Source organism: Zingiber officinale, chromosome 7A (assembly GCF_018446385.1).
Source record: "Zingiber officinale cultivar Zhangliang chromosome 7A, Zo_v1.1, whole genome shotgun sequence".
Classification (NCBI taxonomy): Eukaryota; Viridiplantae; Streptophyta; class Magnoliopsida; order Zingiberales; family Zingiberaceae; genus Zingiber; species Zingiber officinale.
This window is the reverse complement of record NC_055998.1, coordinates 30,997,445-31,011,682: the sequence shown is the minus strand read 5'-3', so window position 1 is coordinate 31,011,682 and position 14,238 is coordinate 30,997,445. Positions and strand designations below refer to the sequence as shown.

Below are 14,238 nucleotides of genomic sequence, written 5' to 3'. Positions count from 1 at the left end.
GCCAATCACAGACACTTGCATAGTTGTGTATATGTGGTAAGCTTTCGATCGAATTGGACTTTATTTATGTGTTTTATTAATTTAGATTTTATCATTTTTTGTTCTTTGCTGTAGTGAACAAAGTATTTTTTTGTTCTAATCTGTCAACAGATGCTTGTGGAGTCCTGAAGGTTCTATTCTTGGTATGCCGAAGCAAAAAAACAAAGTTGGATTATTTTGATCAAGTTCATCAAACTAAAATTCTTGTTATTCTTCTGTGATACTAATAGGTGTTGCATTTTCAAAGCATCTAGTGCAGATCTACGCTTTTAATTTAAATGAAGAATTACGACAACATTTGGAGGTCAGTTAATAGTTATGGTGTTTGGCAACCATATATATGATGATGATGATAGCATCTTGTTCTGCAGATTGATGCTCATATAGGCAATGTTAATGACATTGTCTTTTCCTATCCCAAGAAGACTCTCTCGATCATCACTTGCGGCAATGACAAGGCAATTAAAGTGAGTAAAACCATGTGGTTGATCAGTCAGAAGATTGTACAAGAAGAATTGTATGTTCTTAACAGGTTCCGTTGCATGATGAATAGGTGTGGGATGCTTCAACTGGACAGAAACAGTATACTGGACAGAAACAGAATTATATATTTCTAGTGCTTCATTATTTCTATCTGTGAAGTTTTTCTTCTCAACTTCAACTGATGGTAAAATCAAAGCACTTGGTTCCAATGCAGTTTTTCTTCTGGATGCAGTTTACTAGCACTGGGTTCCAATGCAGTGCATAAACTCTGGCAGTGGTCGTGCGATCAACGAAATCCATCGGGCAAGGTCAGAAAGAAACAGTTGTAAGAAATTATCTATTTGCTATAAGCCTAGTGCTGATTGTTTGCTTTGCTTGTTCAGTCAACTGCATCTGTTGCTCCTCAGCTCCGTCAGCCACCAAATGGTATTCTTATGACCAATGAAAGGAGTGATAACAATCCAGAAGAAGCAACTGCTTGTATTGCTTTATCTAAGAATGACTCTTATGCAACGTCTGCATCAGGTGGAAAAGTTTCTCTGTTAAATATAAGGATTTTTAAGGTGCGTAGCCATATTTTATCAACACACACTCAGAAGAATTTTTTTTTGTATTATTTGTGTGCCTTTACCTTCATTAGATTCGTCTGGCAGGAAGATGTTGTTGATGAATATATAGATTCGTGCATATGTAAGTGAAACCCTTCCCATTGTTTGACAAAAGATGACATATTCTCAGAGTGAAGCAACACAATGGCATATTAAAAGGTGGAGCAAAAGCATGCTCTGGTGGAAGGCCTTGGAGTCTTGCATGTATTATTCGAGGATTCAAGGATCGAAGTGAAGGTAAATGTCTTTGCTTGACTTTATCAAGTAGATAGCGTCAAGTTAAAACAAGTGTTAATGCCTCGTGTGTCAAAATCAAAATTGTTGTTATGCATCGAATAAGAGTTGCAAATCTTTTACAACTTTGTTCTGCAACTTTTGGATAATCTATTGTAGGATGCCCAAGATTGTTCAGCAAGTTTATGATTCTGATTCTGCTTAGGCTCAGTTTCAGTCTATAGCTAGTTGATTCTAATTTTGACAAAATATGACAAAATTTTTTAATGAACCCATATCAGGTGGTTATTAGTAAATAGGACAGAGAAATATATTATCAACATCAATGAACTCATATTTTTGCTAACTATTTGGTCAGCTATATGGTTCTTAGTTCTTACTCCTCAATTGAACTCTATGCAATATGCATGACTAAACCATTGGAGTCTTAATTTTGTCAAGGTCTTCACTTTGTTTAACTATATTATATATTTTATTGAATGTCATTGAATATGTATATTTTTCTCGTGTTCTAGTTATTTGAATTTACAAACTAATTGCACAGATGACAGGGAAGAGGGATGACTGGGAAAAGGGAGGAGCGAACGAGAAAAGGAGAATGGGGTCGGACTTCTACCACTGAGGACTTCAGAGCCGACCACTGAACTATGCTATGGGACCTAGGGAAAGGATTGAATGTTGGATCTGGACAGGAAGTGAGGCCTACTGCTCCGTGGGGTACCCATTAATGGTTAGGGATAGTATATCTATTAGCTAGCTTTTGATGTAAAAAGAATGTTTGGGTATTTTATGGATATTGTTCTAAGAAGATTATTTATATAATTTGTTAATATTTGTGTATTTTATGGATATTATTGAATGAAGAATATTTGTATAATTTGTGAATATTTGTGTATTTTTTTTGTTATTGTCGGTTTTTCATGGTTTCGGAAATCAAATTTGTGAAAAAATATACATATTACATCGGTTTTCCACCTCTGTAAAACCGGTGTTATTAACTAATATTACATCGATTTTCCACCGCTGTAAAACCGGTGTCGTTAAGTGATACTACACCGATTTTAACCCGATGTCTAAAATGGCAGACTTTTAACATCGGCTTCATAGACATCGGTCGAAAATGAAATAGACACCGGTGGAAAACCGATGTCTATGAGGGTTTTTGTTGTAGTGAGATTTGCAGAGTACCCACAGAGGCTAACATCACAGATCCCTTGACCAAGGCTTTGGCACAGAGAAAGCATGATGGTCACACTAGGTCATTAGGCCTTAGAGCCTACACTGATTGGCACTAGTGTTAGTGGGAGATTGTTAGTTAGAGCCCTAGAGTCAATCATTTGATGATTGTTGTATGGACTCGTTGTATCATATTCTTGTATATAAATAAAGACATTTGTTTTTGGTTATTATACTTACTTGTATTGGTGCCAAATAACTAAGTATAATAGCGTCCTTGAGTAGAAGGTTCTTACCTATATCAATCGATTGGTTGAATCGATAGTGAGATGATATAGAGAACACTACTCTTAATCATTCCTAGTCAAGTATTAACATTCAGGGACAATGTTAATGCGACGAGACTAGCATGTAGGTCAACTCGATGACTTGATCTCACAAGTCATGGATATGGAGATATCAAGTTGACACATGGGTATGCATTGGAGAATGTATACTGAATGACCCGCCATGAGAAAGTATCATGGATCGTTATATGAGTGTCATATATTTTCTCATGTGGCTATTAGTATGACTACTAGTCCTTGGACTTGAAGTCACCATGGTTCCCTACATAAGGAGTTATGTACTTTGGCTTCGTTAAACGTCACCCGTAACTGGGTGGACTATAAAGGCGATTACTGGGTATGTAACAAATTATGCGGAGGGATGTGAGTGATGTAGATGGGATCTATCCCTCCTATATGACGGGAGTGACATCGATATTCTTGATAGAGTGAGACCACTAAGTGCATGGTCATGCCCAAATGAGTCAATATGAGATATTGAGCTCATTTGATTGAGTGAGTCTACTTGGGATTCAAGATTTAGATTGATTAGAGGATGACACGGTCTATGCCTCATATTGATCAATCTAGATGTCAAGAATAGAAGGACACTTGTCATATATTGTGAAGAGTCACAATTAGTAGTCACAAAGTGATGTTGGATCTCAACATTCTTATAACTTGGGTAGTAATGATGTGTTGCTAGATACCGCTCATTACTTATGCTTCTAAATAGGTTTAGGAGCATTATCAACGTTATAAGAACCTATAGGGTCACACACAAAGGGAAATTAGATGGAGATTAGGTTCATTTGATGAACCTAAAGGATTAGGTCCATGTGATGAACCAAATTGAATTAAGAGTAATCCAAATTAGGCTAATTGAGTTGGACTCAATTTGGTTCATGTGTAAGATGAGTCTAATTTGGACTTAGACCCATTGAATCAATTTAATTCAATGAATAAAGATTCATTAAATTAAAATTGACTTGAACCAATGGTTAGATTAGATCAACCATGGGAGAGATGTGGTCAAGTTTGACTTGACTTGAGAGGAAGATGAAGGGTCAAATTTGACTTGACCATTTGCCACCTCATTTGTGAGTTGACATTAAGTGGGCCAATTATGATGTGCCACATCATCAAGGCTAGCACATGTGTGTACCACCTCATGAGGGAGATCAAGAGTTGTGACTCTTGATATCCCATGGAGGTTTAAAAGCCTTCTTGAAAAGTGGTCGGCCACTTATGTCATTGTGTGTGAGTTTCATTTTTGGTGTAACTCCCATCTTCTTCCTCCTCTCATCCTCTTCTCCCTCTCTTCCTCCTTGCCGTGACCATCAAAGGTGCTAGCACACCTTTTGTGTGGTTTTCTCCATCTCTTGCTTGTGTGGATACATATAGAGGAGTATCTACTTTGATACTCTCGAGATCCGGCGAACCTTGGACGAGCGGGATTACGCGAAGGGCTTCACATCAAGGGTAACCTCTTTATCTTGTAGATCTAAAGTAGATCTAGGCTCAGAAAAACATGTATATGAAATTTTATTTCTTCGCACGGATCCGTGGCATGGGAATTTAGGGGTTTCCGCAATGAAAAAAATGATTTTTACGACCCGAAAAATCCAACAAGCTCATCCCAGATGAGCATCGATGAAGGGAGAGAGACTTCGGAAGAAAGCAACACAACATGGGGAGAATCAACAGTTGACAAGGTAAGTCAGGTATTATCTCTACCTTCTGAACAATTGGTTAAATCAATTGAAAAGTTACCTGAAGATTTTTGCAAATTCGAAATTGAATCGTCGAAAGAGTTTTTCGGATTAGAAAATCTTTTGTTGAAAGAATTTAGCAAATTAGAAGAATTGCCAAAAGATTCTTATAAGTTACAAAATACTTTGCCGAATGAGTCTTGCAAATTAGAAACATTGCCGAAAGATTTTTTACCAATTATGTTGTCAAAAGAATTTTCTGCATGCTTAATATTGTTTGTTTTAAATATGGAAAATTATGATTTGAGAAATTATGATAGACTAAAATGAAAATTTAGATATCATAATGATATTAAAGAAATGACAATAACTTGAGAACGAATTTTGTTTAAATAAAAATAAATAAATAAATATTTTTGCCTAAGTTAAAAGTTTTTCTGAAATTAAAAATTTCTGCTTAAATTTTTACTTAGAATTTTCAAAAATAATTTTACAAAATTGCCTAAGTCAGAATTGTTTTTACTTAAAGCGATACTTAGAAATTTTTTTTGACACTGCTTCTGTGAAAATTATTATAAAAATTATCAAAGTTCTCAAAATTTACTAAGTCTTAACCCTTAGATTTTTTTCTTAGAACCCTATTTTTTTTATGTGAACAAAGGGGGAGAGGAAAAGTATAAGTCTAGGGGGAGGTAAACCAAAAATAATTTTTCTATCTGTTTATACTTAACTGCAAAAATTAGTTAGTTTATGTTAATGTCTATTTTTACCCTAGCTTAACTTAAGTTGATCACATAAAAAAGGGAGAGATTGTTGGAACCCCAAAGTTGTTTTGGTGTGATCAACAAGTTAAGTTAGGTCCTGTGTGTTACTAACCTTGTATCTAAGTGTGCAGGAGCTTAGGAGCACAGGTAGTCGAGTGGAAGACGCGGCTAGCGAGAAGGATGACATGCGGTGCGTCCGAGGGACGAGGCGCTATGAAAGAGTATGCAAGCGGACGAGAAGGAAGCGTGCGATGGTTCCGAGGGACGAGAAGCCGGAGCGAAAGACTGCTCGGGGAGCAAGAGACGCAGCTAGCGAGAAGGTCGGCACGGGGTGCAACCGAGAAACGAAGACTGCGGATGAGTACGCTGGCGGACGAGAAGGAAACACGCGGCGATTCCGAGAGACGAGAAGCCAGAGCGGAAGCCTGCTCGAGAAGACCGGAAGTTGGATTCGAGTGAGCCCTATTCCGGATGGCAGAGATCACCCAAGCGAATGGAAGACTCGATCTGAGGCGAACGGAGCCGAAGCAGAAGACCCGGGCTGGAAAAGTCAATCCCAAAAAGTCAACAGGATTGACTTTACCAGCCGAGGCGCCCGAAGCTGTCCGGGGGCACCCCGAACAGTCCGGGGCGCTCGGACCCCTCCGGGGGCGCCCGGAACCCTTCCGGGCGCTCGGAGTTGACTTTTTGACCGAATCGAGTTTTGACTCAATATGAACGTTGGGGGATAAAGTTTGTCCCCCCTAGGGCGCCCGAAACCCTTTTGGGCGCCCCGACCAAGGCTATAAATATAGTATTGGTCCAGAAGCTTTTCAACGAACTCAAGAATTGTAATTCCAGCGCTTGTGTGCTTTAAGTTTAGAGTTGAGCTTCTGTTTCTGTGCTTAAACGTTGTAAGAGACTTCTTCACCTGAAGGAGATATTCTAGTGCGTTTCATGTTCCTTGGATTAACAACCTCCCCGGTTATAACCAAGTAAATCTCTTTTGTCTCTTACTTTTAGTTTATTTGTTTAATATATTTATGCAAGTGTTCTGTTGAGAGTTCGAAAAGGATTAGCTTTTGTTTTTGTCTTTGCAGGCTATCCAACCCCCTTCAAGCCGGTCGTTGCGATCCAACATCCAGTATCTGGTATCCAATATCTAATATCTAGTATCTGGTAACTGCCATCTGCAAAATATCATGGATAACAACGAGAGACTGTATAGATACTGAAACGAGTAGCTCAAAGATCGAGTAGATAAGCTTCTAGCACAAGAAAAATACGAGTGGAATCAAGATAAATACAGGAACTATCCGAAAATATAGCTCATGTACTAAGATCAATGTACTAAAGAGATAAAGCAAGAAATACCTGCCTCTAAATGTAGATCGAGCTAAACAATCCCCACATCGAAGTGCTCGTCCTGAATCAACGTCTTGCAAATCACATAATGTCCAGTTTAACTAATTCCATATGCAACAACTAACTAAACTCAAACTCACACTAACTAGGAAAAACCCAAATCGAAATAATTAACCTAACTCATTAATCCAATTAGGTTCAATACAATCCATGATTTCCTTCACATGTTTTACTTTAATCCAAGCCCGACATAAACTAACAATCCAACTTATCCAATTAAATTTAATTCCATCATGAATCAAACATACATAATTGTTCTACATAATTAATTGCTAACCACCACATCTAATAATCCAATCAACACAACTAATTATTCATTAACCAAGATAGAACGGATTAAAGTCTCAATCAGAAACTGATACAAAGCTATATCAACCTAACACCATCAACCAAAATCGACCAATCAATCACAAAATACAAACTAATCTCCATATACAACTTACCTCATTTCGAATTGCTCCTCCATCGACTCATGGTCAGGGATGTTCATTATAGGAACAAGATGGTCGGAACTAGGTGACTGTACAATCCTCCAAATCAAAACATTCCTAATCAAATCACAATCCTAAATCTACATTAACCCCAATCAAAAATAGTACCCTTAAATTTCAATTACTTACCGGAAGGGAGGGCAGCATTGGTGGCAACGGCCAAGCATGGAGAAGAAGTACCAACGGCGGAGACCTCACTGTGGCAGCAACATTAGCAATAACAATAATTGTTGCCCTATGTTCATTGGCGTGAGATGACGGCAAATCGGCTCTCCAGCCGCGTCTCAAGTCTTTGGTGGAGATTGGAGTGAAAGAACCCCCTTTCCCTAGGTGTACTGGTGTGGTTCACATCGATGGTGAGGAAAGGAAAAGATAACGTGCGATCGAGGAAAGGGAAAGAGGAGATCGTCACATAGTGGCGGTCGTCGCACAAGGGCTGCCCGACAAGGTAGGTGGCTCGGTGACGTGCGGGTGGGTCGCACGGCGATGAAGAGGAGAGGAAGAGGGAGAGCTCGACGGTGGATCGGTGGTGTCGGCGGGGGCGACAACCAGATCGATCAACCACGTGACACTGAAGCTTCACGAGAGAAGGGGTGATCCGGGGGTAGATATTAGGTTTTTACTTTATATAATATGAATTTAGGTTTCGGTAAATCAAAACCTAAGTTTATTCCTCAATCAACTCCCACCTTTGAGTATTCCAAAGAGATTTTCTTGCAGCCCAATAATTGATCCCCTTAAAATACATCATACGACCTCCGTTTAAATCCCATAAAATTTCTAAAAATTCCTAAAAAATCCAATAAGATTATTTGTCAAATTACCTTATTATTTAATTATTATTTAGGCATCATATTTTACACGATAACTCCGGAAATCCACTAGACCCGGAATAGGGGACTCCGGACATGAAAAAGAAATCCTCGACGGACTACAAAACTCTCAACACGCTGCAATGCGGGCTGACAAAGGAAGAGCTGAACCGAGTGGGACCGTACCAAAATGCGAAAGAATTATGGGACAAGTTGATCGAACTACACGAAGAAATGAGCGGCGCCAAAGTAACTAAGCGTGACCTTCTATTAAATAAAATATTTAATATTAAAATGTAGGAAGGAGAAACAGCGAGTCAACTTCATGCGAGGATAAAAGGCATCCTCAACGGACTCCACGCGATAGGCCACCAAATGGAAAATCAAGACTTAATAAGTTACGCTTTAAATGCTTTTACACGAAATACATTGTGGGCATCTATCGTAGATGCCTAAAAAATTTCAAAAAAAATATCTAAATTGAAACTAGACGAACTATTCAGTGAACTTGAATTACACAAGCAGACTAACGTCGAAACTGAGAAAGGTATTGCCTTGTTTGCAGGTCCCTCCAAGGAAAGGAAAAAAGACCAAGCCTGACCCTAAAGATGAGTCTGATCAAGATTCTGAAGATGAAGAGTACCTGGTGAACTTGGTAAGGAAGATGTTCACCAGGAAGAAGAAGAGCTTCAGCAAAAAAGACCTGTAGGAGATCAACTCCCCATCTGAACCAAGGAACGTGATTTGCTTCGGGTGCAATAAGAAAGGTCACTACAAGAACGAGTGTCCGAGATTGAAGAACAACAAGTCGAAGACATCCAAAAAGAAGGCTCTCAAAGCGACCTGGAACGACTCATCCTCCGAAGAATCGAAGGCCGAATATCAGAAGCACCAGAGTCACCTCGCGTTGATGGCCCGCGAAGCAGAATCGGAGGATGAATCGGAAGGCTAGTCCGAACCCGAATTGAGCCACGAGTCCGTACTCGTTTCCGAAGGTCCCAAAGAGGTAAATTTAAATTTGAATAAGAAATTTTTAAAAATTATTGCTTGTTTAAATAAAAAAATTAACAGTAAAAGAAAATGAAAATAAATTACTCCTTGAGGAAAACTAAAACCTCAAGAAACAAATAAAAAATTGTAATCCAACTCAAGACCTAACACTTGAGGAGAAAAATTTAACACTAAAAATAGAAAATAATAAATTAAAAAGTATTTTAGAAAAATTTACAACAAGATCTAAAAATTTAGATCTTATCTTAAATAATCAAAAAGTAATCTACAATAAAGCCGGACTTGGCCACAAGTCAAGTTCAAATAAAACATTTAAATCATTAATAACCCAACATAAATAACAAAATAAAGCTTGGATTCCAAAAACGTGCTTAACCACGCAAGTAGGAATTAACCAATATTACATACCCAAAGATAAAATATACTATATAAAATCTGATAAATCAAATCAAAAACCAAAACACAAACCTAGACCAATAAAATCGAAATAAAAAATTTTTAGAACCCATCAAAAATTAAATTATCATAAGTTAAATATAATTATAAAAATAACAGGCATAAACCTAAAACTAAAACTTAAAAATACATGCCAATAATTCAGAGAGGGCTCCAGAATAGCTGGCACCTCCAAAACTAACTTACTCGGCTGGGTAACCAAAAATTAACTTACCGGACAGGGTAATTAGGACTAGTTTAAAGGGATAATAGTTTAACTTGACCAACGGTACTGGTGAAGTTTTGGATGATAGTACGTTAGGGGAACTTTGTCTATGCATATCTAGGAAGATATGGCTTGGACCTGGTGCATTTGCCTTAGTGGAACTAACCGAAGCTACCCATTACAGATCCTAACTAGTTAGACCAAGGTTTTGTATAAAGTTCAGTGGATGAGATTATTTGGAAAACCTCGAAGGCATGGTTACTCTAATGATGTCCAAGTGACTCACCATAGCCAAGAAGTTTATCCAAGCAATGCTTATCTGTTGAGCCCAAAGTTAAACATGAATCTAACACAAAGATAAACCAACCCTAAAATAGAACTCAACTTCATCTCACAAAAATTATAAGTTTCCCTCATTGAAAATATAGATCGGGTGAAATGACTAAGGACTTCGAACCGAATCAAATCGAACCGAACCAAAACAAGTCAAATTGAATCGAACCAAATCGACCAAATTTACTTAAAAATTTAAATTAAATTAAATTGAAAATTAAATTAAAAAGCAAATCAAATTAAAATAATTAAAATAATTAAATTAAACGAAATTAACTTAATTCAAATTAAATTAAATTACTTTATATAAAAAATTCTAATTTATTTTAAAAAATATTTTTAACTTAAAATGTATTTTAAAAAATCTTATTAACTTAAAATCCTTTTTAAAAAACCTTTTTAACTTAAAATTTATTAAAAAAAAAAAACTTTATAACTTAAAATTTATTTTAGAAAATCTTTTTCACGTAAAATTTATTTAAAAAATCTTTTTAACTTAAAATTTGTTTTAAAATTTTTTCTTAACATAAAATTTAAAACTTAAAATTTATTTAAAAAATTTTTTTAACTTAAAATTTATTTTAATTTTTTTAAAAAAAAATATTTAAAAAACCTTTTGAACTTAAAATTTATTTAAAATTTTTTTTTAAACTTAAAATTTATTTTAAAAATATTTTTAAACTTAAAATTTATTTTAAAAAATCTTCTTAACTTAAAATTTATTTTAAAAATCTTTTTAAACTTAAGATTTATTTTTAAAAAAAATATTTTTAACTTAAAATTTATTTTAAAAAAATCTTTTTAGACTTAGAATTTATTTAAAAAAATGTTCCGACTTAAAAACTATTTTAAAAAATTATTTTAACAATGAAATTATTTTAAAATTATTATTTTAACATAAAAATTATTTTTAAAAAATTAATCATTTTAATAATTACTTAACTTAAATTTTTTTTAAACTAACTTAATCAAAACTAAAACTATAATTAAAAATCAAATTTAAGATCAACATAACAACAAATTAAATTAAGTTAAATTTAAAATGTAATTAAATTAAAATTAATTATGTTAAATTTAAAGCTTAATTTAAAACTTAAAATTAAATTTAAAACTTAAAACTTAAAATTATTTTAAAATTATATTTAAAAAATAAAACTAAAAAAAATTAAAGTTAAAACTAAACTTAACTTTAAAATTAAATTTAAACTTAACTTAAATTAAAATAAAAATTAACTAGAACTTAAATTAAATTAAGATTTAAAATTAAATAAAAATCAACTTAAATAAAAATTAAAATTAACTAAAATAAATCCAAATTAAATTAGACTTATCTTAATTTAACTCCATCAATCTTAATTTCAACGTCAATTAAAATCTTAACTCTACTATAATTAAATCATAATTTATTTTAATTAAAGATTTATCTAAATTGAACCTTAAAATAACTTAACCTGGTTTATTAAATTTTAACTTAGTTAATCCAACTTAAGTTAAATCCAAAATGAAGTAAGTGAAAAGTTAAATTATTAACTCATTTAAATAAGTATTAATTTGTTAAATTAATAAAAGTTAATCAATAAACTATTGATAATGATTAACCGCTATTGAATTAGTAACAAACTATTTTTAACCTTAAACTAAAATTTAACTTAATGCACCTAAAACTAATGTTAATCATTTTCAATTTAATTGATTAATAATGAACAATTATAACAAGTATATAAAGACAACTATATAAATAATAAACTTTATAAATGTAAGTGTTACTAACCCTAAATCACCTAAAGGCTATGAAATTTAACATACTCAAACTTTAGTATTAAATTAAGGGAGAGAAAAATTAAGAGAAAATGATAAATTTAAGAGGAGTATCAAATTCAGGGGAGATTAAAGTTTTCCCTACTTAAAAAAATTATTTCCTTAAGATTTTTATTAAAAAAAAATCCTTAAATTTTTTTCAAACTTCTCTTTAAAATCCCTTTTGAAAATCCTACCTCAATTTTTGAAAATCTTACGTTAAATATTAATACCAAGTTCAAGGGAGGTCTAACTGAAATTAGTTTTTGAAAAATATTTCCTTAAAAATATTTTAAATCTATCTGTTTTTTTTAAATCTAATTTGATAAACTTTTTTTTAAAACTTATTTTTATAGAACTAAGTTTTTTTTTAAAAAAAAATTGGATCTTACTTATATTTGAAACTTAGTTTTGAAAATTAGATTTTACAAACTTAATTTTGAAAATTAATTTTATCCACTAAATTAAATTTTAGATTTTATAAACTTGGCTTTAATAATCTCACTTTTGTAAAGATGATTAATTTTACAAAGTTTATCTTTAAAAATTACTCTAAAATTTACAAAGTTATCTTTTTAGGATGCGCTTGGTTCAAGTTATTATGTATAACCTTGGTTATGTGATTACCTAGTAATCACATAACCAAGGTTATGGGGAATAAAACATAATCAAATATTGTTTGGTTCAATCTAGGTAATGCAACAAAAACATGTTTGTTTGAAGGTTTTAATGAATAACCTAGTTTAGTATTTTACTAGATTAACCTTAGTTATAAAACCAACTATACATAATAATAATAATAATAATAATAATAATATTATTATTATTTAAACTCTATTATATTTTACTATATTTTCATTTTTTTAATTTATATATATATATTTTTTTATTTTTTATTTTATTTTATTTTTAATTTTGTTTTTTTATGTTTTTTAATTTTTAATTTTTTTAAAGTTTTTTTTTTATTTTTTTTACTTTTTTATTTTTTAGGGTTTTTTACATTTTCCTATTTTTTTATTTTTTTTATGTTTTTTTAACAATTTTTATTATTTTTTTACGTTTTTTCTATTTTTTTTATTTTTTAATGTTTTTCCTATTTTTTTAAAAATGTTTTTTCTATTTTTTATTTTTTTTAATGATTTTTTGTATTTTTTAAAATTTTTTAATGCTTTTTTAATTTTTTTTACCATTTTTTATTTTTTTATTTTTTTATTTTTTTAATGATTTTTTATTTTTTTAAAAAAATTATGTTTTTTAAAATTTTTTAATTTTATTTTTTATATTTTCATTTTTTTTCTTTACATTTTACTTTTTTTTCACATTTTTCTTTTATCCGAGGGTATTTTGGGTAAAAAAAATCGATAACCCTGGAATCAAGAAAAACCTCAGTTTTCCAAGGTTTTCCGATTCCTGGTTGCATGCCCTTTTGCTGACGTGTTGGGCATGGAACATTACTCGGGAATCATCGATTACCTAAACCAAACAAGATTTTTGTTGATAACCTTGGATGAATAACCAAGGTTATCAAGGATAACCCCCAACCAAACGCACCCTTAAAATAATCTTTCTAAGTTAACTATTTTTTTAAAAAACTTAGCTATTTTTTTGAAAATGATAAAAGTTAAAGTTTAAAGTAAAATGTTCTATGTTTTCTACTTTAGATTCCCCTCAAGTCAATCTGACTTTAATTCAAATTCTTTATTGCATTTTCTTTTACTTCCTTAATCAATAATTTTTTCTGTGTTGTTTTTGATGAATGTCAAAAGGGGAGGGTTAGGTGGTTTAAGTTAGTTAAAACAAAGTTAAAATATAGAAATACCAAATATAAAACAAGACCAACTTAAAGACCTTATAATTGCTTGTTTTACTTGCATGTTTTTCCTACTAACTTAACCAGGTTGTCATTGCATCAAAAAGGAGGAGATTGTTGGTGCAGTTAGCACTAATTGTCACGCCCCCAGAGGAGTCCCTACCGACAAAATTTCGATAGCATCTCCCTTGTACCAGTGACAATATGAAGCATAAGTACATATAACCACAGACATACTCATCAACAGTATACAACAGCCCACACGGCTGGATAAATAACACAACCATATAGTTTTAATAGCAGCCCACATGGCTGAAACATAACACAGCAGAAATCACAAAATAAGGAACATAAAACAACAGAACAACTAACTGCGAGTCCGCTCGGCTTGACATAATATTAACAAACCAAATACAAGATACCACAGACGATACTTCAAATAACAGAATACACAAGTACAAGAACAAGTACAAAACCAAATACAAATAGCGAAAGAAATACCAAAATCATAAGATCGTTCTCGAATGTGGCGTGGAACTGGCGGACAGGTTCTCCAGGTGACTCCATAAATCTTTTA

The 14,238-nt window shown here is 32.8% G+C and overlaps 1 long non-coding RNA gene across 2 annotated transcripts; it reads right to left on the bottom strand.

Moving 5' to 3' along the window:
* Nucleotides 1–6,315: 6,315 nt before the first annotated feature.
* On the bottom strand, nucleotides 6,316–7,831 carry LOC122001272. 2 transcript variants are annotated; one of them, XR_006117304.1, is made up of 3 exons: nucleotides 7,367–7,831; nucleotides 7,190–7,294; nucleotides 6,316–6,747 (listed from the first exon to the last, which is right to left on the bottom strand). It is a non-coding gene; the product is annotated as an uncharacterized LOC122001272 (long non-coding RNA). The 2 variants fall into 2 exon arrangements; XR_006117303.1 differs by lacking the exon at nucleotides 6,316–6,747 and having other exon boundaries at nucleotides 7,064–7,294.
* Nucleotides 7,832–14,238: the final 6,407 nt, after the last annotated feature.